The sequence below is a fragment of the Sapajus apella genome, unplaced genomic scaffold (genome assembly GCF_009761245.1).
Source record: "Sapajus apella isolate SASKATOON/1434 unplaced genomic scaffold, GSC_monkey_1.0 scaffold116, whole genome shotgun sequence".
In the NCBI taxonomy this organism is placed as follows: Eukaryota; Metazoa; Chordata; class Mammalia; order Primates; family Cebidae; genus Sapajus; species Sapajus apella.
Window position 1 is genome coordinate 3,822,509 of NW_022437056.1, and position 2,288 is coordinate 3,824,796.

Genomic DNA, 2,288 nt, shown 5'->3' on the forward strand with positions numbered 1-2,288 from the left:
GTTTTAGTAAGTGCTGTATTTATAGTAATATTAGTTATGCTGATGCCATTTTAAGTTTCATTTTGGGACTTAAACAGAATATTTGGAAAGAGGCTATTTAAAAAATCGAAAGTATTGCTTCTCTGTCATATGCATACTATAAAAATTAATTCAAATTAAAATCAAATTTAAATAAAAACTATATCAAATTATAAAAATATGATACCTCTTTCAATTCTTTATTATTTAATCTCAGAACAAGTCTGATGTGATCCTTGAATTTTGAGGTTATTTAAGGGAGTCAGTAAATACGACAAACACCTCAACTTATTAATTTGATTAAAGTTTTTAAATGGCTTTATTTTATGTGCAAATAATGAACAGATGTTGTACGCATAAATTCTCCTGTCCAAAAACAGGAGATTTTTGAAAGAAAACCCCGTAATAACTTTTAAAAGGCACTGGGATTCCCCTGCTTCTGGATAATTGCTTGGCTAGAAAAATAAAGTTTGTTCTACCAGGAATCACAAGTTAGAACTGAATAGTCTCCAAAGTGGAAATTCTAGACTGTAGTGTCATTCCAGGCAAAGATTGGTTCTCATCCCCAACATCCACAACTACCTATCAGAACAGTTAAACCAGGTCAAAACAGTCCAGAATAATCAGGCTTCATCAAATAATGGCATTATGCTCTTCCAAGATCCAAATAAACTGTAACAGGAAACACCAAAATCAAAATAATATTTGACACTGTCATAGAAATTGTTAGTTCCTTGTTCTATCCCACCTTCTATAACATTAATAAAGGGAATATTTTACTGCAAAGAATATTTTCTTTTATACATCACTAGTCATGAAATTTTGCCATTCGTTACTATATCAATGCTTCCTAGTGCCACTATCCAAATGGCATAACCATTTTACGTCCACAATTCACTTCTATAGTTATAAGCAGAATTTTCATGATTGACATAAGTACATCTATCAGTGAAGATTTAATACTGAGGTGCAATGTAACATCCACAGTATCTGATGTTTTATAGGTGGCAAGGTAGGAAAGATATATTTTAATCACTTTTTATTTAAGTGACTTAATGTAAAAAGTAAACTATAATTTAGCAGTTCCAAGTCTCCAAAGGGCATTTTCAGATGTACATAAAAGAAAGGGCGATTTTAAGAAGCATCTTCCATGTCCACATTCTCTTGTAACTGCTGCACCATTTTCTCTTCCAACTGCTTCCCTTTGCCTCCAAGAGGTGTTCAGATAAGATAGATGTTTTGCTTGACTCCTTTGATATCCTGAACTTTCTGTAGCTCTTTATTTTTCTTCAATCTGTTCATTATAAATTTAGCTTGATGTTTCTGTTTGATCTCTTCAACTTTCTTCCTTCCATCAAATGCTTTTATTCCATACCTCTTGCTAGTATTTCATAGGCTCATTTCTATGTTTTTCAAATTCAGATGAATTATCCACTGTAAGCTCTTTGCCAGCTGCCTTCTGGAATGTTTTGCTCCACCAAACTTTGAGAGGACTGCGCTTCTTTTTAAAGTTTTTATGACAATTAGCGTTACAAACTCTGAGCCCTGGGAATCGCTGCTGACGAACATCATGCCATGGCCAGGGTCGACGGGCGTGAACGGAAATAACACTTCTCCATACACATGTTGAACTCCATGGGTCCCCACGGACCAAATGCCAAGCTTGAGAGGAGGTCAACTTATTACTTTTAAAGAGGGTTCTAAAACACAGAGTTTATATTATTTGACAATTATGAAATGGGAATTGAACAAATTTCCTTGAAACAAATAGCTATGCTTCCTAATTTTCAGATGTCTTGGGTTTGTTTTACAAAATTTCAGGTCTCTTTATCTGATTGGAATGCCAGTTTCCTCAGGGCAGGATAGAACTCATTCGCCCATGGGCCTTAAGCACCTTGGACCTTGTTTGAAACAAACAGCATCCCTACTTGCTCTTGGCTGCCTGATATTCTGAACGGACTAATTAAAACAAAATGAGGGAGAAGAAAAAAATCCATTCCACTTTGAAGCCGCCTATTATGATGTACGCCGTCTGTATTTACGATTTAGGAATATGTTTACTAAACTTTCACTAAGACACTTACACTAACAAAAACTATTCTGGGAATGTGAAGGATGCATTTTTTTAATAAATGAAATGAGACAGGATCATTCAAAATGAAATTGCTCTATGGCTACTATGGGAATAGATTTCAAATTTTGAATTAAACAAAATTTTGTTTATTCGAAAATAATCAAATTGTGTTCAGTCAGGTGATTATCTTCTAAAA

The 2,288-nt window shown here is 34.1% G+C and overlaps 1 pseudogene; it reads right to left on the reverse strand.

Annotated features, from left to right (window-relative positions):
• Positions 1 to 1,152: 1,152 nt before the first annotated feature.
• On the reverse strand, positions 1,153 to 1,643 carry LOC116538074 (annotated as a pseudogene).
• Positions 1,644 to 2,288: the final 645 nt, after the last annotated feature.